This window comes from Phyllostomus discolor, chromosome 13, assembly GCF_004126475.2.
Source record: "Phyllostomus discolor isolate MPI-MPIP mPhyDis1 chromosome 13, mPhyDis1.pri.v3, whole genome shotgun sequence".
NCBI classification, from domain to species: Eukaryota; Metazoa; Chordata; class Mammalia; order Chiroptera; family Phyllostomidae; genus Phyllostomus; species Phyllostomus discolor.
In genome coordinates this window covers 60441877-60468801 of record NC_040915.2, presented here as the reverse complement: position 1 = coordinate 60468801, position 26925 = coordinate 60441877, and the positions used below count along the sequence as shown (strand labels likewise).

The 26925-nt window shown below is 56.5% G+C and overlaps 1 protein-coding gene across 2 annotated transcripts in view; it reads right to left on the bottom strand.

The window, feature by feature from the left end:
* The window catches only part of BCR (BCR activator of RhoGEF and GTPase), a 107135-nt gene that overhangs the window by 68915 nt on the left and 11295 nt on the right, over positions 1–26925 (bottom strand). The window lies entirely within an intron of this gene.

Genomic DNA, 26925 nt, shown 5'->3' with positions numbered 1-26925 from the left:
CTAGGTGAGCGCCACCAAAGACGCAGTGACCCGGCCTTCACCAACACACACAGGGCCCTTGTGGTGGAACCTGGGAAGTGGAGGAGTGGGGGAGGTCACGGGGAAGGTCACGGGGAGGAGGGAGCTGCAGGAAGGACCCTGGAAATCTGTGAGTGAAGCCTGGGCTCACCCCAAGCTGCACGTGTGTGAGACCCCCTGGAATCAGCGCAGGACTGGGAACTGAACCGTACCTGTGAGAATCAAGGCTGGCTCCTACCTTTCAGTCTGAGCCCTGGGGGGCGCACATTGGGGTGGATGGTGGGGTCACGGGCCACAGAAAGTGGGCCGGGACGTGTGGTCTGAATCAAACTGGGTCGACACCCTGTTTTAACAACTCAATCAATATCCCCAGAACATTTAAACAGAAACCAGACTCTCTTAACAGAACATTAAAAAATGTCCAGGATACAATCCAAAATTACTTGACAAAGAACCAGGAAACCTAAACAGCTGTCAAGGGAAAAAGCAATCAATAACCATCAACCCCCAGATAAGCCAAAGGTGCCTCCAAGAAACCCAGGCGGCCGTTCCTCAACCCACCGGGATGAAAAACAGCGCCCGCCCTGGAAGAGAGGGAAGCCCCAACCCATTCACTCTCCCCCTGAAACCTGCCGAGACTTCTGAGTCCGGTTTCCTCTCCGTGGAACCCCCCGGGGACCACCTACCCAAACCCTTGTGCCCCTGAGCATTCCTAGGGCTGACAAAGGCTGTGGGAAGGGGGCCCTGGGGCGGACAGCGGCTAGGCACGCAGGCACCGGGACCACGTGACATGGTCCAGCCTTCTAGGTTTCTCAGGAGCAAGAACTGCCCGGAAACCAAACCTCTGATAACTCAGGACCTTGAGCTTTCTAAAGGAACTCCATGCTGTCATGGTCAACCGGGAACGGGTTTGTTGCGGGAAGGGAGGCAGAGGAAGAACTGCTGAATCAGAAAGGTCAAAGGTGTCCTTCAGGGACCACTGTCACCAAGCAGCCTAACACCAAGCATTGGAAATACACTTGAAAATAGCTCATCCTTCCCAAAGCTCCCCCCAGATGGGAATGTCGCACATTCCTTGACAGCTTGTCCCAGTGTTTAGCCGGGCTCACAGGCAAGATGTTCCTCCTTCTGTCCCACAGGGCAGCTCAGACGCTGGCTAATTCTCTCTTCTCTGTTCGAGGGCTCCTGGAGTCTCCCACCCGATTCTGAGCTGGGTGGCATGCAAGAGGCACACCCTTGGAACCTCTTTGACAGCTGGGGACAATGGGAGCGGCTGCTTTGAGATTAAACATGATGACAGAGCCACCGCTGCCCCTGGCACATAGTAGGCGCAGAAAGTGATGGCTGCCGAGAGCAAGTGGCACTTGTTCGCCTGCGTCTGCCTCCAGGCTATTGAAACCCGCATCTCCAAATATTCCCTGAAAGGCCCTATTTTCTACCCTTTGCATCACTCAGCTACTTCAGGCAGTTCAGCGTTTGCATGGGTTTTGGCTTTGAGGGAATTTTTAAAGAAACAGGTTTTTTATTTGATGAATTTGACATGTTACATTTTGTAAATCTGAAATGTACAGGGAGTTACTTTGATATACTTGCATATTGTAATATGATTGCCATGGAAGCAGTATTTATCACATTACAATCCCTACAGGACAACACGGTCGTCTATATTCATTGCACCAGGCACTAGACCTCTGCAGCTTATTTACCACTTGTTACACTGTGTACCTTAAACACCATTGATCTTATCCATCCCACGTCTCTGGGAACCAGCATTTTACTTTCTTTTTTTTTTTTTTTATGGCTTTCACTTCTGTGGATTCCACAGAGGGATTTTTCTGAAGCTCAAGGTGAGGCTGCGTGGGCACCTATCTGCTCCAGAGGCACCTGTCACAGACGCGCACACGAAGCTGGTGCCAGGTCACTGTCAGCTCCCTGCCCTCCCCACCCCCCGGACTGGTCTCCACACCCAGTCGAACCCTGGTCTGCCCCCAAACCCAAGTCCTTCTGGCCCCTTCCAGGTGGAACTGGGGGGCCTTGAGTTTCCACATCAGACCTAGTTTGGAAGACAGAACTGCTGGTGAGGGGGAGCCCCCGTGCAGGCTTGCTGTTCTGGGGCCTCCACACCTCTGCGTTTTATCCTAAACCAGGGATCCCCGAGCTTCTTCTGCGTGGCCAGCCAGTAAATATTTTCAGCTTTGCAAGCCATGTGGTATCTGTCACAACTACTCAGCTCTGCCGCTGTAGTGTGAAAGCAGCCATGCAGCGTGCACAGACCCATGAGCATGCTGTGTTCCCATAAAACTTTATTTACAAAAGCAACTGGTGGGCCAGGCTGAGCCACAGTTTGCTGACCTCTGGCCTACATGGCAGGGAGAGGCCCCAGCCGCAACCCTCTCTTCAAGGCCAGGACTCGGCGATTTCTTGCTGTCATCGTTGACCTAGAAATTTGCTATGCAGCTTAGGAACCTCTCTCTTCATCTGTGCCCAGGCATTTAAATGCTGCCAAGAACTTACCAGGCACTGCGCCATGAGACGAAAGAATGCCTCCCCTCGCTGCCTTCAAGTGTGGCACCCAATAACAACACGCTCGTGCGCGCGCACACACGCACACACACACACACACACACACATTCTCTTAGTACTGACGAGCATAAAAGAAAGACTCTGGGCCTTGTGGGAAGAATCTCTCTAAAAAGAAAGCTCACATCAGCCACAGCAGAAAACATAAGCCAGGATCCTGATTCACACTTAAGAGAAATGCTGCTGGAAAACAGTGCAGGACTCTTGGAGGAAATGAATCATTTATGGAGGCCGAGGAGGAGGTCTGCCTGGTTTCTACGGCAAGGCCCGCCCCACCCGGCCCCACCCCAAGGACAGTCCTCCTCCTCCACAGCAGGAACTCCAGGTCCTGAGCAGGGAGAGCAGGATGTGGGCAAGGGAGCGTGCCAGGCTGGGTGGGGAGTGTGTTTGTGTAGGTTTTTACCCACTTATTTCCAAAAGGATCGGAGGCAGCCGGAAGAAATTGAACAGTGTAAAAATAAGACCACTGGGAAGAAAACAAAAATGAGAGACCAAAGAATGTTTGTCTGAGGTCTGTGGGACGCACTAACCATGCCAACCGAACATGGAATTTGGCCCCCACACTTCCTGACGCCAAAGGCCAGAAGAGGGGATGAGTCTTGGGCAAGCGCTGCTGTCGGATGGGGAGCTGGGAGGCTGGGACTCCAGGGCCAGGAGTCTTCACCGCAGGCTCCTCGGGGCTGTGACTCCACCCACCCCCAACCTGCTGGAGCGTGCTGCAGATACATGATGGCGAGAATGAGATACCAACTAGAGGTCAAGGGGGAGAAACATGCCCAGGGTCATCTCAGCCTCCTCCAGACCCAGGGGAATTTCCCCCAAATCAAAGTCCTGGACAGCGGCTAGCACAGGCTGAGGAGGAGGGAGCTCAGGCCACGCCCTCAGAGTCCTGGGCGTGGGAGAGCCTGGGGCGCGGGCCCTGCACTCTGGTCTCTGGTCTCTGGCTCGCAGTCCTGCCTTTGGCAGAGCCCACACCCTCCACCTGGCTTGGCCAGCCCAGTGCTGGAGGGATGTGAGAAGCAGGGTGGGGTCCACCGGGTGAGTGGGCCCAGAGATGCACAGAGAGGAAGTCCCAAAATAATCACAATGTGCGCTACTCTGGGCTTGGGTGACGTCCCTGGTCCAGGCTCCCGGGGGTCAGGGGCCCTCACCGTTTAAATGCAAGGGGGAACCAAGCACAGGAGAAGCACAACACCAAACTGTTCTGTTGACCAGGATGCACACAGGGAGTGAGGGGGGTCTCAGCTAGGGGCAGGCAGGGCCACCTCCTGCTGGGCCACACCCTCTGGCAGCAGCCCAGTTAACTGCCACTGATGCCCTACCCGCCTGCAAGGTCTCGAGGCTGTCCCCTGCATTGTGGCTGCGAGAACCAGAGACAGCTAGAACACTGGGCTCCAGCCCCGCCCCGCTCCAGGCTCACCAAGGGCTGCTCTGCCCAGGTTTGGGAGGGACACCCCCCTCCTCTGATAAGAGGAGGCTCTCCTGGCAGACCAAGGCATCACAGTGGGCAGCAGGGTGGGGGTGGCCATGGGCTCTCCTCCCAGCCTCTGCCCTCCCTTGGGAGAACGCGGCTCACTCACTCACAAGGTCACTCAGGGTGAGGGGATTTCCGGCCCACCCAGAGGCGAGGTGGAAGCTGAGCTTTAGAAGAAATGATGCCCCCCCTCTGTACTACCCAGGCTGCCAGGGAGTGAGTGACACAGGCAGGTCACCCCCAATATCCCCTTGCACAGTCTGCAAACAAAGTCAAACAATATAAATGCTAGTCCCCCAAATCGCCTGACGAGAGCCCTGGGGAGCAGAGGGGTGGCCCCAGGACACCAGGAGTGGCTGCTGTGTGGCAGCCCTGGTGCATGCCCAGAGACGGGTGCCCACGCCCATCTTCCTGTTGTGGAGTCAGTCCCTGCATTTGCAGTTTCAGCACCAGCTTCCTTTAGACCGTGTGGAAGGGAGAGATAAACTGGCCCTCTCAGCCGGTGGCCAAGATAAGAGAACTCCTGTCACTCCCCTTGAGTGGCAACCCAGGCACAAGGGCCTCTGCCCTTGGGAAAGGCAGGAAGAGGCGACTCCCTGGGAAGGCATGGCCTGAGTCAGGGTTTCATGGGGCAGAAGGACAGTAGAGGTCAGGGAAGAGCTCACCCTGCGCGGAGGAGGGTCAGAGCCCCTGGTCAGCTCTGTGTGGGAGGCTGGAGCCACAGCCCTACTGTGCACTGGGGCGGGAGGGGGGCAGGGAAGTGGCTGGCTCCTCGCTCATTGGAATCTGGGGGTTCAGAGTGTCTGTCCACCTCGCCTCTCCTGGCCCCTCCTGCCAGCCCCATCTGCGGCCCAGCAAGTCAGGAGGACCACTGCTTTGAAGGGCGGGAGCTGCCGCATCGGCGTGCACACATGCCCAGGACCTGCTGCCCACACGCTGCCACGCGCAGGCTGTCACTCCATCTCACGGCTCTCGAGGACCAAGTTGACGTCCTCATCGGAGAGATGAGGCTCAGAGACGCTGAAACACGTGCAGACAGTGCAAACCCCGGCTCCAGAGCCACTGCTCCTCCCCAGCGGGATGTACAGCCACGTGCAAGCACATACACACAGATTCGGATGTGCATGCACACATGCACATGCACGCACACCCACACCCTGACCCAACTCCCTTGGTTGAGCCCTTGTCCACAGAGAGGTGTGACCCAGAGATCCAGACATGGGGACAGGAATTCTGCCCAGGTGCCCACCTGGAGGTCCTGACTGCCCGAGAGAAAGACTGAGGCTCTCGAACCCCATGCCTCAGATAACAACGGTCTGACTCAGGCCTCTCTGAGCTGTTCAGTGCACACCGCTGGTTAGGGTCCCCAAACCACTGGGCCTCCAGGCCATGTCTTTCCACCCTTTGCCCTTCGCCAAATCCCACCCTCCCTCAGCCTTCTCCCCAAAACCTACGCCCACGCCTGCACCCTGAGACCCTTCCCCTGCTCTGAACATTCACAGCACTTTGCATTTGTGCAGCTGATTTGGCCTTTCTCACCAGTGCGTCCTGTGAACAACCACTTTGTTTCAATTGACCACTTTGTTTCAATTCTCGTATTTGTGCTCCCTGTCCTCACTTAGGCTGGAAACTGCCAGCCCCCAACTTCTGTCAGGGCCTGACTGTGTCTGGGAGGGGGCCCGAGACGAAACAGGCCAGTGACCATCCCGTGCCCCTGCAAACAGAACCGAGCACCTGCCACACGCCAGCACCGCTCTAGGTAGGTGATGGGGATGCTGCAGGGTGTGCACACAGGCCTCAGGAAGCTTGGGCAGGAGGGAGACCGACAGGTGGGAACAGGAACAGGAACAGGAACACCTGATGGGCGCCACTTTTCCCTAACGAAGAGGACCACCCCCACCCCCACCCAGCCCACCAAGGCTGTCTGGTGAAGAAATGGGAGGCAGGCAGAAAACCCAGTAAACCCAACCTGAAAAACAAAAATTACATTCACCACCAACTGGGGGTCTGACCCGAGCCCCCGGAAAGGGAGTTTCCTTCATCCTGGAGGTGAGACCCCTGAACGGCCCCATCGGAGCCTGGAACTTCGTGTGAGAAGCACCGACCAGCGCAGGCACCCTTACCTGGCCTCTGCACTCAGCACAGACACGGGTAACAGGGGTCCCTGCTCCCTCCCCTCAATCTCCTACAGAACCCCCCCACCCCCGTCTCCTGCTCCAAACCCATCATCTGGAACCCCTCCCGTGAAGACAGCTCCCATGTGCCCTGGTGCTGGGGGAGGCCGTGCAGAAACGTGAGAGCCACCACGCACGGCGCTGTCAGAGGGAAGCTGGAGTGAAGGGGCGAGGGCAGAGAGGCACCTGGGGGAGGACCAGGAACAGGCCCCCACGGCGCCTCCAGGAAGCAGAGGTGCCTCTGCTCTCCCTGGGGAGGGCCACTCCGAACGTGCGCAGCGGAGGCCTGAAGTCTCCGTGCGGACTGTGAGCAGGTCGGTCATTGTTCATCTGCGTTCCGATTCTCTGATTTGTAAGAAAGGGAGCAAATTATGGATGCAAATTCCTCGTGCACTGGGAAGAATAACGTATGGCACTTGAAGCTGTTCTAGTTCAGTGTCAAGGAGGCTGGAACCAGGAGATAATTATAAGGTACTGTGAGCCCATTAGAACGAGGAACTGAACCCAAGGAAGCCACTGTGCAGGTCCTGCCCGAGCACAGACGTTCTCGCAGAGGCTTCAAAGACGCTGAGAGGCTGCCACGTGAGGACAACTCCCTGAGCATCCCCAGGGACCTTCTGATACAGAGAGCAGATCCAACCCCGCATCCAGCGCGAAGCAGAGCCAGAAAATGGAAAACATCTCAGCAGCAGCCCACGGTGCACGCTGGCTCCTCGCCTCTGATTTTCACGTCTCAGAAGCTTATTGCAAAGAGCATGCACAAAGCCCCAGGTAGAGAGGAGCAGAAAGTGAGCTGAGCCTTCTCATGGGCAGGGCAGGAAAGGCACTCCCCAGCAGGCCTCAGGCGCCAGGCTTGGAGACCCCCGTGTTTTCAGCACTTCACATCTGAACTCGGCCTGCTGAACTCAAACGCTGCTCCAAAGACAGAGCCACTGAGCCGAAAGGAGCCGGAAAGAGCAGCAGTCTGGGCTGGCCATTCCCCAACCACCTGGTGTCACCTGCACCTTGCTGCTCCAAGGAGGTTGCACACCACCCCCTTGCCCCCCCCAAAGCCCCCCTGGAACCTGACACACGGCTGTCACCACACTGCAGGGAAAACCTCAACACAACCCTCCTCCTTTCAGAAGCACATTCAACAGAAGGAAGTGGGTTCCCTTGGTTGCCACTGGAGGGATGGAAGTGCTTCATGGACCTGTAAGGTGGGGGCAGAGCAGGACCTTCCGTGCTCTGTTGGTCCTAGAGCTCGCTAAGTAGCCTCTGCCAGACAGCCTCAAAGACAGGGGGCAGGAGAGCCCCCCACTCCTGCCCCATGCAGCAGCCACACAAGCAGCAGCCAGCCCCCTGACCCCCTACCCCAGGGCCATGTCTTCAGCAGGAGAGATGGTGATACAGGGAGTTCAGACAGTGCAGGCAGGAGGCACAGATGAGGGGATGGGAGAGGTGGGGGAGGGGGCATGCTGGGGCAGGGGGACACAAACGAGGCTCATGAAGAAAGCAGCCTGGAGCTGGACCCCGGAGAACACATGGGTCTGGGCAGGTCGGGCATTCCAGGTGAGGAGATCAGGTGCAGGAAGCACAAGTGGGGAGGAGGGAATTGTGCTACCCCCAGGGCAGCGCCTGAGAGGGTGGGACAGTGAGGCGTAAAATCCTGCAGGCGGCCGGCCTGCCTGGGAAGCCCAGCCTCGAGCCCCAGGCCAAGGGCAGGGGCTTCTGAGAAGGGGCCTTGTGATGAGAATCTGGAATGCACACCGGCTGACCAGAGAAGGGGCAGAGCCAAGTCCAAGGGCAGGGCAGGGCCACAGTCAACGTGAAGGGGTCAGTCCAGTCCACTGGGCTCCGGGCTCCACACGGGGCTGGTTTTGGAAGCACGGTGGGGAGAGGCTGGGGGCGGAAGGCTTCCCGCTGAAATACCACCTAATGTCAGAGACGCATCTGGAAGGTACGCACCACCCACTCAAGGGTCTCCAGTGCGCACCCCCGGCTTTCTGCTGACTCACTGGAATTTCCAGCTGTGAGCGACAGAGCCGTGCTGGGAGCCGCTTCCCCACGAGGGCCTTCTGTTGGTTTGCACGCGCTGCTTCTCTTCACTTTCTCTCCTCCCCATGGATTATTTTTAAAAGATTAGGTTTCCTGTTTTCACTGTCTGGCTGGCCGGCCCTCCGTCCATCCGTCCGTCCCCACGGCCACTGGGGCGGGGCAGGCACACTGCAGGCGCTCTGGGCTCTGGAACGAGGGTTAACCACCCCTGCACCCCACACCAGCTGGCTGCCTGGCAAACGCCACTTTCTCCCATGTGGGGCCGGGCTGTGACCTCTGCCATGGGCAAGGGGCCCCTTAATGAAGCAAGTAAATAGGTGATTCATCCTAGCTGCTGACAGTCACCTACCCTCGGAGCTGGCTCATTCCACGACAGAAAAAATAGCTCTTCCCAGCAGGTGCCTTGCCTGGCCTCCCTTCCCCTCTCTGCTCCGCTCCAGCAGTGGGGCCTGGACAGCAGCCAGCTGCCCCGGGCTGCGAGGATAAAGGTCCGCCCAGTCACTTGTCTCTTGAGCGGTCAGCATGCTGCAGAGTGGTTCCTAGCCACCACTGCCCAAGCTGACGAGTAGCAGGCTGACGACCCGCCACCAGGCCCTCCTGTGCACCCTGTCGCCAAGACACCAGGGCCCTCCTCACTGCCACTGCCAAGAATGGGAGGGCCTGAGACTGCTCTCTCCCAGCTCTCAGACCCCCAGCGGCCCTCAAAGTGGGACACTGCAGGGGAGGGCGAGTGTCAGCCAGCTGCGTCTGCCTTACGTACTGGGGGTCCCACCGTCTGCCTAGTTAAGCGTTCTGCAGCTCCCGAAGAGAAGGAAAAGGCTGAAACCCAGGGGGTCAGGGGAGGGAACTCAGTGTCTAGGCGCCCTGTGCACCAGGCGCTGTCCCAGGTCACCTCTCAGATCCTGACACAGCCACAGGGGATGGCACGAGGTGGGGCGAGGGGACAGAAGCTCTGGAGCTGACCCGCAGCAAGGGGTGACCTAGACACCCACCCAGCTCTGAGTGCTCCCCACTGCTCCCAACCCACCTGGCAGTCCAGGGCATTAGCAAGGCCGGAGGCTAGGTCAAGAGCACACACCCCATGCTGAGGGGGCCAGAGGGGGCCAGCCAACAAGGCTCTGTGGGCTTGGGAGTCCAAGAGGAAGAGAAGGGTGAGGGCAGGAATGCCGCGAGGGGGCAGGTCCCCGTGTAACAGAGGAGGAGGTTCTCTGATCAGAGGCGGGTTATTGCACAGCCCGTGGTTTCCCCTGGAGCGAGGCCCACATGCTCGGGGCAGGTTCAATCCCCTTCCCAGCTCTCCCAGCCACAGCTGTGCAAGACCCCCAGTTTCTCCAGGGGCACACTCAGGAACCTGGGCCCTCGCTCGTCCTTCAGTGGGGTCTAGGCCCCTGCTCAGAGCTGGAGCCCCCCGCCCGCCCGCCCTGCCAGGAGCCCCAGCCTGTGTGGGAACGCCCTTCCTCCAGGCCTCACAACCATCCCGTGTGCAGGCAGAGCACGGTTTCCGTGTATTTATTTATTTAACTTTTATTCTGAAACACTTTCAAACCCACAGAAAACTTGGAAGAGGAGTACAAAGAACCGTTTGTTTAGAATGGCAATAACCTAAAAAAGGAACCTGGCGGGACCGACGAGTAGACCTTGTGCCCCGACTGAATCAACCAGGCAAGACAGCACTGTCCTTGGACATGAGGGTCCCCACGATGCCCCCTCCTCCTGTATATGGCCAGCTCTCACTGGCTGGACCCGTGCCTGCCTCACAGAGGTGGCTGGCCAAAACCCCAATGGCCTGGGCCCCTCTATGCTGCAGCCAAGGCCTGTGCACCCTCTGCGCAGGTGACAAGGTGGAGAGAGCACCCAGGAGCCCCGAGGTGCCCCCCACCCCCAGAGGGCTGGTCGCTATCTCAGAGCGTCTTCCTCCCAGAGCCGAGCCCCTGCAGCAGCCTGCCCCGGGCGAGCCTGCACGTCCGCAGCATCTGAGCGCCCGGCCCTCCACCCCTTCGCTCCCCAGCTAGCCGCCCGATGGACAGCCTGTGGAGGATCGTTTTAATCCCGTTACATAAACATGGCAGTAGCCAAAATCTAAAGATCACCCGTAACCTCCCCTCCCCAACCGGGGCTCTAGGTTCATTTTACGACAGTCCCTTTCAGCCCCCGTCCTGAGACTGCACAGCCAGAGGAACCCCGCGGTGGGCAGCAGACCCAGGACCCCGGGAGTCACATCACACCTGTCTGTGCCTGTGCCCCGTGCTAAGATGCCGCTGCTCCTCCGGTCCAGAGGCCGAGCCTGGTTTTGGTTCAGCGGCTCCTGGACCTGGGGCCAGCCCTAGGGCCGATGCAGCAAAAGTGACGGTACGAATTTCACGGCCCTGACCTTGGGAGGCCTTGCAGCTTCTGCTGTTGCTCTTGAAACCCAGCCTCTGTGCGAGGATGCTCAGGCTAGGCTGCGGAACAATAAAAGATCCCGAGGAGACAGAGACCCAGCCTTCCAGTGTTCCCAACAGGTGACGACCACAGAACAAACAGCCACCAACCCAGTCACAAATGATGAACTCGTGTTGTTGTTTTTTTTTTTTTTTTAAAGATTTTATTTATTTATTTTTAGAGAGGGAAGGGAGGGAGGGAGAGAGAGAGAGAGGGAGAGAAACATCAATGTGCGGTTGCTGGGGGTTCTGGCCTGCAACCCAGGAATGTACCCTGGCTGGGAATCGAACCTGGGACACTTTGGTTCCCAGCCCGTGCTCAATCCACTGAGCTACACCAGCCTGGAACTCGTGTTGTTTTAAGCCACTGACTTTGGGAAAGGCTCCTTACACAGCGAGACTGGCAGACACAAATCCCAACACGCACAACTCTGTGGGTCACTTTCCCCGCTTCTGAGCAAGTTCCCCTTTGCTGCGTAATTTTCATTGTTACCATCTGATAATCACAGCACAGCCCACCCAGCTAATGTAACCCCTGTTCTACTGTGGGATGTTTTAGTTTGTTTCCAGTTTTCCACTGTTATAAATACAATGAGTAGCTTTATGTAATGATACCAAAAAGGAAAAAGGAAAAAAAAAGTCCTATTTCCTTAGGAAAATACCCGAGGGTGGGATTACTGGGTCTGAGCTTGTAAACATACTAATGACTCTGAAACAATGCAGACACTGAAAAGTCAAAGAGAAAGATGCCCTTGAACCACGATAAAGAAGGAGTCAGGGGTAAGCTCAGCCTTGCAGAAGCACAGGAATCAGCGTTCAGAAGCACCTCCCCCAACCCAAATCGGCACTGGCGCTGCTCACGTGGATCAAGGCCCCAGCTCCAACCAGAGAGGAAAGAGCTCGGAGCACCTGTCCATAAAACGCACCCACCACTTCCTCCCAAACACTCAGGGGAAACAGAAGGTTGCATACGAGATGTTTCTCAGTTAGGTTTCGTAATTACAGCTCAGCCAGATTTCCTGAATGTGGCAAAATGAAAGGGAACCTGGTTATTCTAGAAAATGACCCAGGTTTCCAGGAAAGGTGCAAATGCCTAGAGACTCAGTCACCATCTGACTCCCTGACTCACTGATCCCCTATCTCTCTTACACGGCCCCCTTCCCTGGAGGCAGGCTCCAACCTGGGTGCTGAACGGCTGAGTGGGGTGCAGAGCCACAGCCCCGACCCAGGGCCGGCTGGCACTTTGCGGTGTAGTCTGGAGGCGCGCCCAAGCCACCCGCCCTATTCCGCTTGGAAAGCCAAGTGTCAAAACCAAGCTTGTACTTGTCCTACCTCAACTCTGGTTTCGTCACTGACTTGCCCGAGGGCAGATGGAATCACACAGAAAGACTCCCCCGTGTCCCTGAACCTCACTGGAGGCTCACCAAGTCCCAGGAGTGGCTGACTCAAGCTCCTCTGGCAGAGAAGGGGGCTGAAAGCGGAGGTGGGGCTCAGAGCCAGAGACTCCCGTTTCCAAGAACTGCAGCCCTCTGTATCGGCAGCCCTCTGCACCCCCAGAGGGCTGCCCTCACCGCAGCTACTGCAAGAGAGGGGCTGCCCTCTCCCACCTCCCGTCAGCGGGACTGGGTGGCGCCCCGGGTGCTCACGCAGCAGGGACCTAGTTGCAAGGGGACGACGGGAAGAGCAGCAGGACGTGCCCGCTCACAGCAGCAGCATCCACAAGAGCCAAAGGGTGAAAACAGCCCAGCTGTCCACGGACAATTGAATGGGCAAAAAAAAAAAAGGTGATATATTCATACAATGGAATATTATTCAGCTTTATTTTTTTTTAATTTTTTTTAGATTTTATTTATTTACTTTTAGAGAAAGGGGAAGGGAGGGAGAAAGAGAGGGAGAGAAATGTCAATGTGCAAGAGATACAGTGATTGGCTGCCTCTCGCATGCCCCCGATTGGGGGTCCAGCCGGCAACCGGGGCCGGGGCCCTGACTGGTAACTGAACCGGGGACCTGTCAGTTCACAGGCCTGCGCTGAATCCACGCAGCCACACCAGCCAGCGCAGAACATCACTCAGCTTTAAAAAGGAAGGTGGCCCTGGCCTGGTAGCTCAGTTGTTCGAGTGTCATCCTGATGGGCCAAGGTTGTGAGCTTAATCCCTGGCTGGTCAGGGCGCATATAAGAAGCAACCAATGAATGCATAAACACGCGGAACAACAAGTCCATTTCTTTCTCTCTCTCTCTCTCCCTCTCTCTCTCTCCCCCCACCCCTCTCTCTCTTCCCTGCCCCCCTCTAAAGTCAAGTTAAAAATTTTTAAACAAAATAAAAAGGAAGGAAATTCTGACACATGGTAACAAGGGTGAACCTTGAAGACATCAGACTAAATGAAAGTGGCTGGACACGAGAGAACGGATACTGCGGGATCTCAGGACACGAGGTCTGTCCAGAGGTGCCCAGCCCTGTGATACGAAAAACAGAAGCATTTATTGAAGAAGAAACAAGATACAAGAAACCCTGTACAGAGGGCAGTGAACCTCAGCCCCTTTAGAGCAGGCCCCTGGGACCTCACGCCGTTCTCCCAGTCGCCATCAGCTGCCCTGCTGTATTTCCCTGAATCTCACCGATGGTCTGAAATCCCTTCCCTTTTGGAGGGGACTTTAGTTTTCTAAGAAGCCAGAAGTCACAGGGCGCCAAATCTGGGCTGCAGGGGAGCTGAGTCACCTGGGCGATTTGATGTTTTACCAAAAACCTCTGCACAAGACGTGATGCTGCATGAGCAGGCGCGTTGCCCTGATGGAGCTGCCAATCATGGAGATGGAAAGGAGTCCGTGGTTGCCAGGGCCCAGGGGGAGGGGCGTGTGGGAGGCTGTTCAATGGGGACAGAGTCTCCGTCTGGGAAGATGAAGACTTTCTAGAGATGGATGGTGGCGACAGCGGCAGAACACTGTGAATGTACTTAGTGCCACTGACCTGTACACTTACAAATTTTACCACAATTTAACAAGAAAAAGAACAAAAGCAAAGCTCGGTAACAGGCCCAAAGCTTCGCCTTTCACCCCTCCAGAGCACAGGTTTGGACGGCACACACTCACAAGCACAGGCTCCAGGCTGCGAAGTCCCTCCAGGCCACCCCTTGGCCACCACAAGAAAGGGCCGGTCACTCCTGGGACTGACCCTCTCTTCCCGCTCCCTGCCCGGCCGACTCCACTGCAGAGCAGACACGGGGCCTGATACCCAGGCAGAGTTGCCCTCCAGACCTCCCGACTGCCACTACCGAGAGAGCATGCACAGAGCGAGCACAGAGCAAGCACAGAGCGAAGGAGAGGGCCGGCCAGAAGGAGATAAGCGTGGGTCCTCAGAGCCCCGGGGAGGCTGCGAGCAGCCGGGGCGGGTGGGGAGGCTGAGCTGGGCCGGCTCCTGCGGCTCCTGCCTCATCTGCTTCATGTACCGAGATGTCATCCAAAATGTCATTTAAAAAGAAGGGCTCCGTTCCCAAAACAAAACAAAACAAAACCATCTGAAAAATCACTGTTTGGAAACTGACACTCTGGGCTTTTCCAACTCTGATGGAAACGGCAGCTTCTCATCTTCCACTTTGTCACTTAAAAAACAACAACAACACCCAAACCTTCCCCCAGCCGATGACACAGCCAATGTCGTCTCCCGCTGTCTCTCGTCCCAGCAATGACGGGTAACCAGAGGAGAGCAGCAAGTGCTCTCAGGCGGTCGAGGCGTGCCGTTTCTGCACCCATCGCCTCACCGAGTCCTCACATCGAGTCCCTGGGTACGTGACTGCTGCAGATGACTTCTATTTCACAGACGAGGAAACCGATGAATTCTCAGGCATGCCCTTTCCACAAATTTCAACCCAAATGAAAAGGTGGGATCTTGAATGGAAGGACTGCCTTCCTTCTCCGTGGCACATCAGGCTACCAGTGCGCACCCTACGGAGGGCGTGTCAGTGAACTGCCTGTACCCAGGCTGGGACTGGGCTCCGTGCCCCTCAGGAGTGTGAGCCCAACCAGCCCTCAAGGGGGTGCTCCCCACACCTCTCAGCTCAGCCCCTGCCTCACTCAGGACCCCCAGAACTGGGGACACATGAGTCAGCCACAGCCTGTCCCCCAGCCTGGCCAGGGTCCTGGACATTCCCACCAGGCTCAGAGGCAGGGGTGTCCACAGGGCTGGCTGCTGGAGCCTGCCACATCTTCTCTGGGATGGCTGCCCTGACCCAGATGAGCAAGGGGACCTCGGGGCAGATGAGCCCACGGTCAGAACAAAACCCAACACCAGTGGTTCTTGCGGCACCATCCCAGCAGTGCTGTTCAGTGGGGAAGCCTGAAAGCCTCCCAGCGTGGGCTCGCTGCACTGTGAGTCCTGCCCCCCTGTGGCCCCTGCGCCGCAGCAATGGCGAGGAAAGCCCACCACCCCTCACGCCTCCAAGTCCTCTGCAGATGAGACACTGATTTATGACTGATCCATTCCTTGGTCCGAGCAATACTCACAGCTGTGCGTGCAGCTGGAAGCTGCCACCGTCTCTTGGCCTGAGAGCAGGTGCATCTGTTTCTCTCTTCAAACGAGGGAACACGCACTGTGTCCATCAGAAGCAGAGAGGTGACCCATGGAAGCTGCCGTGAGTGTCGGGAAACGTGCAGCACCGCGCGTGGGCGGGAGCCGCCCTCGGACGCCAGTCTGCAATGCTGCCCACTCCGGGAGCCCCCTGCACTCCCGGGAGAGGAACTGTGCTCCCCTGGAGAGGCCGGCAACCCCGGCCCCAGAGAGCCTGAAGGGGGCTCATTCCGGGCCCTGGCAGCCCCGTGCGTCACACACCTGCATGACGACAAGCCTCCTGCCGCGCTTCCTGCTGAGGCCCCGGGGTCCTGGGCAATGGATGTCCCTGTAAACTCCCAATTCTGCCATGGCTCCCAGGGACACGTGTCAATAGGCACAGGTCCAAGGACCGCAGGCAGTGAAGGGATCCAACTGTGATCACAGCCCAACCTGCAGGTTCTTGGTCCCGCAGAGCCAGGGCATGTACCAATCCTAAGTGCAGTCAGTCCTTGAGCCACAGCTTGGATTCCAGGCTGCAGCCCATGGGCGTGGCCGTACACCACAGCACCTTTTACTTTAACCAGCCTGCAGTCCCCTTCCTGGGGCCTGGTCAATCCGGCAGCATGAATAACAAAGGGGAACTCAGCAGCCGGACTCCTGGAGAAGAGGAGGCACATGGGAAAGCTGCCAGCCCCTCTTAAGAGGTCAGAGGGTCCGACCTCCCATCCCCCTGCCACCTCTGGGATCCACACTTTTATGTGAGGCCAAGGGTGGAACAGGCAGAACCCTGGTTATGGGAAAAGGGCGCCAGAAGAGAAGGGGGTTTTGTTCCCTGGCACCCGAGGGGAGCAGCCCCAAGCCCAGAGCGAAAGGCTGGGCTTGGGAAGGAGCTAGGAACATACGGAGGAGGGAAGCTCCCATCCCTACCTCCCCCCAGAACGCAGTACAGCCTGGATCTTCCAAAAGAAAAAAAAAAAAAAGATCTGTGTGCTCTGGCCAGGTAGCTCAGCTGGGTGGAGCATCGTCTCAATGCACCAGGATTTCAGGTTCGATCCCCAGTCAGGGCATGTGCAAGCATCAACCAATGAATACATGAAGGAATGCAGGTCGAATGGCAAATCGTTTCTCTCCCCCCCTCTTCTCTCTCTCTAAAATAAAAATTTTAAAAAAGGACAGTGTCTACCAAAAGCTATGTACTGTATGACCTCATGTATGTGAAACGTCCAGAAAAGGGGAATCCACAGAGTGAGCAAGCGAGCGAGCAGACCGGGGGTGGCCAGGGCTGAGCCGGGCGTGCGGAGGGCTGCAGCCGCGTGGGCGTTCTCTCAGGCGCGGTGACGCCGCTCTGGGAGAGGCGGTGGTGGCGCCAGCATCACCCAGTTCCATGGGTAGACCGAGAAGCGCTAAGTGGCCCACTCGAGGGGGATGAGCTACACGGGAAGTTGTATCTTAATAAAGCTGTTGGGACAGAAAGGACGGGGACTGTGTCGACCCACCCGTGTGATAAAATGCTCCTCAGGAATAAAGGGGGAACAAGCTAGCAGTGTACACAGCAACTCGGATGAGTCTCAAGTGCTCTCTCTGCGTGAAAGAAGCCAGACCCACACGGCTACTCACTGTGGGGTTTCGCTTACTCAACATTCGGAAAAAGGCAAGACCGCTGGGAGACAAGGAGCATCGGTGGTTGTCAGGGGCTGTGGGGCGAGGGATGGCTGCAAGGGACACAGGTGACAGCGCCTTCTCCAGGGTGACATGCCCATTGTGCACCTTGGTGACAATTCTGTCGTAACTCACAGAAGAGCACACCAAAAAGAGTGACTTTTACAGCCTGTAAATTACATTTCAGCGCGCACACGCACACACACCCCTAATGACATCACGGCCTCTTTTGAACCTTCGGTGTTTTTTTAAAAGGACAGATTCACTTACAAGGCACATATTTTTTTTACCCTCACCCTAAAATTTTATTTTTCGAATGGATCAAAATTCCTGTAACTGGAAATGTGTTAAAAGAGGAAGAGGAAGTGGTTGAAACACAAATAACTGAGAAGAAAAACTGTAACCGTGTGCACGGATGCATGTTAACGGAACTTTCTGAGGTCGTCACTGTGCGGCGTATGCGTGTATCGAATCGTGGTTATATACCCACAACTAGTGTGTTACATACCATCATATCTCCATTAAACATACGTGAATAAATAAACCAAAGGGACGCAGGGGGGAAATGCAAAAATCTGTCGTTGAAGACAGACCAGGGAATGTACAGACCCAGAGCACTGTTCACAGCAGCCAGAGGTGGGGGCCGTGCAAGCGCCCACTGACAGAAGAAACCGACAAATGCATTCAGTGCCTCCACACCAGGGAACACCACGGAGACTTAAAGAGAAAGGATGTTCTGACACACGCAGCGATATGGATGAACTGTGAGGATGCTGTTCTGAGTGAGGTGAGCCAGTCACAAAAGGACAAACACGGTTTGATTCCACATGTGCGAGGGACCTGCAGTCGTCCAATTCACAGAAACAGGAAACGAAAGGGTGGCTGTCAGGTGCCGGGGTCCGGGGTGGGCTGTGGTTTAATGCGGACAGGGTTTCAGTTTGGGAAGATCAGAAAGTTCTGGAGACAGAGGGCAGTGGTGGTTGCACAACAGTGAGAAGGTACTTCGTGCCACTGAACTGTGTACTTAAAAACGGTTAAGAGGGTAAACTTTGTGTCATCTGTATTTACCACAATTAAAATAACAAACAAACAAACCAACCCCAAACCCCAGCAACTCTTCCCACAATGCTCAGCAACCACTCCTGCCTGGGGCCTGGCGGAGGCCTGACACTGCAGCCTGGCTCCGCCCCCAGCCAGCCACGGACCCTCAGTGCCACGCAGACACAAGAGCCAGCGTGGGCGGACGGCCTGGAGGAGCAGCAACTGCTGCTCTCTGCCACTCCAGCCGTGGGCTCCCGCCCAAGCTCCTCACCAACACCGAGCGGGCCTGACAGCCTCGTGAGCAGTCCATGGAAGCGGCGAGTTCCACGAATGCCACAAAGCTTCTGCCTGTCTATTCTGCCTGCAGACACGAAGTGCCACTCTTTCTGGGCTGATGCTTGTCAACTGCAGACTGTGAGCTGAGGAGCCCAAAGGTGAGCACCGGTAAGCACATCTGCCTTGGCCAGAGCGAGGCTGTCACCTGGGGGAGGAGCTCTGTCCAGAGCCCACGCAGCCCATGGTGACCCAGGCACACTGCGGGGTGGGGCACAGAGCTGGCAGGGTGGGCCCTCACACCCCACAGTCATCGCCCTCCCTGTAGGCACTGCAGTAGCCTCCTCTGACCTGGGGGACACACCAGACCACCCCCCGCTCACCAGCCAGTCCCTCGCCCCAGCACCTGCTCCAGCCGCCTCAACCCTCACAGAAGCCTGCAGCGAGCCAGGCCACTCCACGCCTCCAGGACTCTGAGCAGGCTGGCCTCTGCCCTGAATGCTTCCTCCACCCCCACCCCCACTATGGCCTAACATACTCCTCATTTGAGTCCATTCAAGACCCAGCTAATGGGCTGCCTTCCTCAAACTAACACAGCAGAACGAGCCCCTTCTCAGCACCTGTGTGGTGCTCACCTCTGTCGCAGCACCAGCCTGTCAAATGTCACGTGTCGATGGGCTCCTTGCGGTCAGGGGCTGTGTCAAAGCCTCAGCACGGGGCTTGGACCCTAGTGGGCACTACGTGACGTTTGTATGGACAGACAGATGGACAGATGGATAGATAGCTGGATGATGAATGGGCAGGTGGCGGGTGAAGGAGCAGTGGATGGATGTCAGGTGTCAGGAAGGGTGGAGGACGAGCAGAGGACGGGCGATGCTACGGACAAAGAGTCTGTGAAATCGAACCCTCATGTGACGGCACTGGGACCAGGCCTTTCGGGGGTCATTAGGTCAGAAGGGTGGAGCCCTCGTGAATGGGATCGGAGCCCGTACAAAAGAGACCCCAGAGAGCCCCTCCCTCGCTCTTGCTGCCAGGTGAGGACTCGAGGAGAAAACGGCCATCCGTGGACCGGGAAGCAGGCTTTCCCCAGGTCTCTCGGCACCTTGACCGTGGCCTTTGAGCCTTCAGAACTGGGAGAAATGACCTTCTGCTGTTCATAAGCCACCCAGCCTGTGCTGTCCTGCAACAGCACCCCAGCCAGACCAATGGGCCAGGTGGCTGGATGGACGGTGACGGACAGGCACACAGATGACAGGTGGTCGGATGCACGGGGGACGGACGGACGGAGCGGCTTAGGCACGGCTGCCACCTGCTCAGGCGCACCTGCCCCAGGAAACAGGTGAGCGAGAGTTCGCTCGCATGCTGAGGGCTTGGGGAAGACTCAGGGTTCTGACATCCTGTTCTCTCACAGTGGAGGGTGTCTTTTGGTTTTGGGTTTTTTTTTTAAGAGCTTTCATCAATTAGCAATTTTTTTATAAAAATCTTTTCATTATGGAAAATTTCAAACCCGTACAAAAATGGAGAATACAGCATGATGAGTCCCCACGTCCTGTCCCCCAGCATCGACGATTATTAAGCTGGGGCCGGCCTTGTTTCAGGGGGCCCACGGTCGACACTGGGGGCGCAGGGCACATGGGTGAGAAGGGGGGCGGGCTGTCACCCAGGCAGGTGTCCCCACCTCAGCTCCAGCACCTGGAGCTACTTCCTGGGGGAAGGAGCCCTCGGGGCACAGGAAGACCGACCCTGCCCGCTTCACAGGTTCCATGGGGGAGCACGTGAGCTCCTGAACAGACATAAGACACCCACGCACAGCTCCGTGCCTCCGGTCATAATCACCAGGAATCGGGGGGCTGCTCTCTGCAGAGCAGGGGCCAAACCCAGCCCGGCACTGCCCCTTTCTGTGTGACCAGAAAATGGTTTTAAATGTTTACATTTGAAGTGGTAACGTAAGTCATTTACCCGATAGCCCTGATTTCGCCTCTCAGCCACAAAGCCTAAATTAGTTACTATTTGGCCCTTTAAGAAAAGGTCCGACAAACCCAATACTGCAGAACAAAGAGCAGAGGCTCAAATAGCTGCCTTTGGTTTGAAGCCAGAGCCTGCCACGAAAGCTCTTACCCTCCTAAGCTCCTGCTGTCTGAGCATCAGCGTGGCAGGCCCCACCTAGCTCTCCGCAGGGCGTGGTGGGGCTCAGATCCCAGAAAGCACACGGGATCCCGTGACAAATCGTAAAGCCAAACCCAAGTGCAGAGTTCCAGTAAAGGGCGGGGGCGGGGGGTTTCTTTTCTGTAAGACCACGAGAGCAGTACACCAGAACACCCTGGGGGGCTCTGGGAGTCCCAGTGCACCGCAAGCCAAGCCCACCAGATGGAAAGTTCTGGCAGAAAGTACAGACTCACACTGAGGCGTCCTCACCTCACAGGAGTGCAGATGGTCCCACGGACTCCTTCCTGTCCTTGTGCCCTTCAGACCTATCAGCCCACCCTGGGCCAACCAGCTCAGCCGCATGGCAGCCCCGGCTCCGGCTGGCACTGGGAGCGCCGAGAACTTCCACTGCAGGGCGCAAACCCTGGACGCAGATCCCCGGTGGGGCCTTCACACGGCAGCAAGCTGCTGGGGGACGGGTCCTCTGTGATGAAGTTACATGATGGCCCCACGGTCCCCGTGTCCCTCCCGCACCACCACACAGAGACGACACAGGCAATGCTCCGCACGGGAACCCCGCTCGTCTCAGCACGGGCTTCAGCACAGCATTCCTGAGCACACAGGGCTGCTCCGGCTGGCCAGACACCAGCTGGCACTCCGGGCCTCCCCCTGCCAGCCACCTGCCTGGACACCATCACCTCCGCCCTGGCAGACGCCCTCCTGCTGCCCATGCTCTGCATTTCAGCACACTGCCCAGGTGGCACCTGCGCCACTTCTGAGCATCTGTGACAGCCCTGGGGGCTGATCCCAGGACCCCTGTCCCTGGCAGTGAAGGAAGATGACAAATCGACCAGCAAAGACACATCCCGGTTCCCGTTAAACTTGCAGGCAGAGCCAAGCCCACCCCAGCTCCCTGGACCCCAGACACCACAGGTGCCGGACCCCCTCAGGGTCTCACACAAAGACCACCTTGGGACACTTGCCAGCAAGGTTTTCCAAGCACTTTTCTGGGAACTTAGGGTGACTTAATTTAATTTGGAGTCACAAAACTGAAGGGATCTTAAAGACACTACTGTGTGGCTTCCTCACTCGCAGGTGGGAATCCAGAGGCCCAGGGAGCATTAAGTGATTTACTCAGCTTCAGAGCACAGCTGATGGCACGGCTAAGATGGGAAACAGAGCTCAGGAAGAGGAAAGAGCGTGAGCCCAGCTTCTCTAAATCACGATCTGGGGACGCGAGGACTCCTGAGCTGCTGGCTCCCGGCCGCGGCGAATTACATGGACACCCACGGCGGTGTGAGACCGCCGTCAGCATCACAGAAACACGCATTCCTCTCTCGTCCGCCCCAGGCCCGTCACACCCACCGCCCTCCCTCCAAAGGCAGCCTTGCCATGTCTGCCCTCACCTCCAACCTACGCGGCCACACAGTCTGCACGCTGCCAGTCCTCAGGCACAGGGAGGTGTCCGACCTGACAAAACCCAGCAGCATCCTACTGCCCTGGCCTGGCCTCTGCCTGCTTCTCCGGCCGAGAGCAGCGACACCTCCCTTCTGTAAAACCCCTTTTCCACCAGAGCATTCGGTTTCCTTGGAGCTTCCCTGCCAGCCAGGCAGGAACTCCACAGGACAGAACCGGCTGGACAATGCTATCTAGCAAACCGAGTCATTGGCCGGAATGTACAGAAAAGAGGCCAAAATGCTTTTCAGATTCAGTTACAAGCAGTCCAGGGCAGCCATAAACCAGCAAGTTTCATGATAACCCAGGGAACAGGGAGTTCTTGCCCCACCAAGCACCACCGAGCTGACGATGAACTGTCACATGGCCAGTAGCTTCCAGGGCCTTCCCTGGCGGCCCCAGCTCAGGGCCTCTCCTGCTTCCAAGAGCATCAAGGAACCAGGAGTTACGGTGGGGCCTGGTGTAGGGCAGAGGCCCCCTAGAGCAAACATTAACCTCCGCTCCTGCTTGTCTAGACAAAACACCCAGATCAGTTTTGGATTTGGGAAGGTCCCACCTGACTCAACCTTTTTATCACCTGATGGAATTACCCAGGTAAAGTCTTGCAAAAAGAACAAAAGCAAGAAAGAAGTCAAAGAAGAGCAGAAGATTAACTTTGAAACCAAAGGTAAACTGGAATGTGTTTCTGGAAGGCCGTTTGCCAGCAGATACCAACAGTTTTAAAACCCTCCACACCTCTGGGCAGGTCCACTGACAGACGCCCACCGTGGTGGAAGGAGGCAGGAGCGCGAACAGAAATCCCCATAAACACATTCACAGAACACAACGAATCCACTGAATGGCACACTTGAAACAAAATGTGGTCAATACAAACAACGGGATATTACTCAGCCTTGAAAAGGAAGGATATTCTAGTACATGCTACCCCACGGCCGGACCTCGAGAACCTCACGCTTAAACGAAAAGAAGACAGGCCGGCTGCACAGCGCGGTCGGCTGGAGCATCGTCCTGACGCATCGAGGTTGCATCCCTGACCAGGACACACATGAGAAGCAAGCAATGAATGCATGAATGAGCAGAACAACAAACTGATGTTTCTCTCTCTCTCTCCCCCCACCTTCCTATCTCTGCTAAAATCCATACATTTTTTAAAAAAGGAAATAAGATGGTAATAATGTGTGATTCTACTTCTATATGAGGTCCCGGGGACAGACAAACTCACAGAGTCAGAAAGTGGAATGGTGGTTGTCGGAGGCTGGGAGTGGGGTGGGGTGGGGCGTTATCGCTTAATGAGGACAGAGTTTCAGTTCTGCAAGATGAAGAGAGCTCTGGAGATGGATGGTGGTGATGGTGGTCAAACAGTGAGAACGTGTTTCACACCACCAAACTGTACAATAAAAAGTGGTCAATAAAAAAATAAAACGTTAAAAAGGTAACCCTTATATAACCACAACTCTTAAAAGTTAATGTAATAATATATCAAAACTATCGGCTTATACACTTTAAATGGGTGAACTGTATGGTAGGTGAATTATATCATGATAAAGCTTTTTTTAGAAATAAATGCACTGCCCCAGCCTGTGTGGCTCAGTTGGCTCAGTCATCCTGCAAACCAAGAGGTCGTCAGTTCGATTCCCAGCCAGGGCACATGCCTAGGTTGAGGGTTCAATCCCCCAGTCTGAACGAATCAACGTTTCCCTCTTGCACTGATGTTTCTCCCCCCCGCCCCCACTTCCTTCCCCTCCCTCTAAACAAACATAAAAAATAAACTAAATAATGCACTGAAACATAATAACCAACTACATACAGTAAACACTTTAAATTTCCAACAAAATTATTAAAAGTAGATCAACTAAACTATAACTTTTACAAAGTAATAATGTGGCCACTAAAAACGTTTATAAACTAGTTAGTAAAACAAAAAATGTTCCTGTTAATTGAGAAAAGCGGGACACCCAAGCACGCAGTGAAGTGAACCAAAGTCCCACGGCCCGGAAGCTGCCCTTTTGCGACACTGACTTTAAGCTTTTTATTAAGACAGAAGACTCAGGAGGAACCTCGTGACCCTCCCCTTTCCCTGCCCAAGTGGTTCAGACAGAGAAACCTGGTTTGCAAAGGCAACCTTGGCTTCAGCACGTTGAGAGTCCTCACCCTGGTGGGAGGGCTCCAAGCCTGTTTCCTTGGCAGCCCCACGCACCCCACCCCATTGCTGAGTCGCCTGGCAAGGATTTTCCTGCCACAAATGGGCAAGTCTTCCTCAACTGCCCGTAAACCAGCCATTCTCACTTCTGAAATCTAATATTCCCCCACCTCCTCTCTCCTTCGTCCAAAATGTCTCCTATACTCAAGGTTGCATCACAGTCTTTGGAATGTTTAGGCCTATGTGAATTCCCCATGCACATGTATTAAAATTTGATTTCCTCCTGTTAATCTGTCTCTCTTAATTTGATTATTCGCCCAGCCAGAAGATCTTAGAAGGTGGGAGGAAAAGCAATAATATCTTTTAGCCCGCACAACAGCGAGATCTCTGCTACATAAAGTAATTATAGATACGATTTTATAGGAAGTCAGAAAGGAAAGAAAATCTTCCTCAACACTGAGCAGAAACCTGTCTCCCTGAAGCTTCTAGTCCTTAATAACAGACCAGCCTTCCAGACAGGAACCAAAAAAACCCACGTCCCCCAGATGTCAATCATTGAAAGCTTACAGCCCAAGAGCCCGAGCTCAGGGCTGCGTGGGTGTCTGGGCTCACGCCATGACATCCCCACGAGAAAGTCCCGCCTCAGCCTTTGATGTCCAAGGTCTCATTAACAGTCAAGCCCAGTCATGTCCTGTCTCAGAGTCCCATAAACATGGAGTGACCCTCCTCCCTTAGGGGTGACTGATTAACTCACATACCTGAGGGAGCTCAGTGTTTTGAGGACCAGGGAGAAAGGAGAGGAAAAGAATCACCCATCTTGCATTCTCCTCCCAAATATATCCCCTACACTCATGGGACGGCCGGGCAGGACACTCTGGTTCTAGTGGCCATGTCCCTGCCAACTGCACCCAACTGAGGCTGTGACAGCTTGCACCTGTGAATCAGACAGCATGCCCCTCGCTGGCTGTCTGGGCACCTGGCTGCCCAGCCCAACACAGTGGACACTCCCACAAGAAAGCCCCACACTTCCTGAGCAGCTAGAACACAGTGCCGTTCCCTGACGGCCGGCGGGCCGGGTCTCAGCCCATTAACCTTCCTGGACTTCCTTGCCAGAGTTCCTGGAACCCGACACTGCAGACTTTGCAGGGATAAATAAGCAAGCACAGCACTCACAGGGCTGGGAAGCCAGGAGATGACAAAGGCGAGCTGGGACCAAGTCTCCCACACTTCCTCACACACCTCTTTCTAGAGCCTCGTCCGGCCCTTGCTGGGGCCTTGGCCTTGCTCGCTCTTCCATGGAGAAGAGTCTGCTTCAGGGAATCACACCATCTGGCCGCTAGAGGAATACCACGGGAGAGGAAACCAGACTTATGTTGGTGATCACGGCCCAGGCTGCTCAGGGCAGTGACAGCAGCTCCCCAGCTGCTTCGGAGGGCGAGGACAGGCCCGTGTGACGACTCCGAGACAAGATGCCGGCCACGGGGCCTCCCAACCTGACACCCGCAGGCCAACCCAAGTGCACGGCAGTCTTAGAACTCAGACCACTGCCCCATGAGCACAGGCTCATGGCTGCGTTCCTCCTCCCCACCTTCCCTCTGCCTCGGCCGCGGGGACTCCACTGCCACTGCCACCCTTCGAGTCCCCTTGCCCACCACCTCCCTTCGTGCCAGCCCCAAGGCCCACCTCCCTGTCCCCTCTCAGGCCTCCTCTGGGGCCCCCACCCGGGCTTCCAGAACCTGCGTTCTTGTCTAACTGCCACCTACATCCCTCTGCTCCTAATCGTCTCCCCACTCACTCCCCTCCCTATCGCCAGGCCCTAGTGACCCGACTCCCACAAGTCCATGTCACCCCGGGCGTCACAACCTGGCCACCTCTGCTGGGCTGCCAACCTCCCTACGAGACACCCCCCCCCCACTGAATCAGCTCCCTGGAGCCCCACTTGGGCCATCTACCCCCAGGGACCCTGTCGCATCGGTCACCTTCTCGGCAGGCAGTGTCTGGGCTGCTCCTCCCACAGACGGGGGCGTGGCCATGCCCCAGGAACTGGGCAGTCCCACAGGTGGATGCTGAGGGAGCACTCAGACCCCCCAACCCTGGTCCCAAACTCCTAACCACACAAATACCCCTCACCTCCCCCCTGCCCGAATCCTGGGCACAGCAGCCCATGCGCAGCACTCAGGTTCCTCCCTTGCCCACTCGCAGCTCCTCCCCACGGTCTCCTGGAGGGCCCCTCCCTCGACCCTTCTGTGACATTAACGCCCGCCACCCTTCTCGCCTCCTCGTCTCAGACTCCTCCTCTCTCTCTCACGCCCCCCAGACATGCAAGGCCCCAGGCCTGCTCCAGCCCTCCTCCTCCTTCGCAGCTTGGCCCTTTCTCCCAGAGGCCCCAGCCGGCTGCCCACCCGAGGCCCTCCAGCACAGCCATCACCACCCCAGGCTCGCCTCCCTTCCCCCAGTCACCCCCTACCTGTCAGCTCACTCGTGTTCTCTCCATCCTCCCCCCACCCCACCCCCACCCCAGACAACAACTCCAGGTGCCCCAGCCCCCACCGGGCCATCTCCCACACCACACCAGATGCCCCTTCCTGAGGCGGAGCTCCAAAGGCGCCCTCTCCCCTGCTCAGCAGCAACCTTCAGTGGCTCCCTGCCCCGGTCCAAGCAAACACAACTTGCCCCCATCCTGGCGCCTGGGTCCTGCACAGCGTTGCCCAGCCCTCCCGTCCACCTTGGCCTCCCCCACGGCCCACATCTTACACCAGGTGTCCGGACAGACTCTGCCATTTCCTGTGCATGCTGGACCACTTCCATCCTCTTCCATCCTTGGGGCTCTTGCCCACTCCAGGCTGCGAGGACCATGATCTCTTGCCCCGCCCCCTCTGCCACAGGACAGGTGGGAGGCCTCCCCTCCTGCACACTCACTCCACGGCTCTGCCGTGGTCCCTTTCTGGTCCCTGCTCCCACCCGG